The sequence below is a fragment of the Penaeus monodon genome, chromosome 15 (assembly GCF_015228065.2).
Source record: "Penaeus monodon isolate SGIC_2016 chromosome 15, NSTDA_Pmon_1, whole genome shotgun sequence".
Classification (NCBI taxonomy): domain Eukaryota; kingdom Metazoa; phylum Arthropoda; class Malacostraca; order Decapoda; family Penaeidae; genus Penaeus; species Penaeus monodon.
The window spans coordinates 17167953-17168178 of NC_051400.1; positions in this window are offsets into that span (position 1 = coordinate 17167953).

A 226-nucleotide genomic window follows, 5' to 3' on the forward strand; every position below is an offset into this window, starting at 1 on the left:
AAAATAAGGGAAAAAAAAAAGATTCAGAAGAGGAAGTCGCCCAAGGTTTTTTTTCTATAGATTCTAATGCCACGAATGAAATGAGACAAAGGCAAGGGCGGGCAAAGACCAGGCGGAGAAGAAGAAAAAAGTTTTAGGCTCTTAATCCTCGATGAAGGAGATAAAAAGAAGGAAAAACAGTACCAGAAGATACCAGGCGACGAAAACTCAAAGACCCCGATTCCAC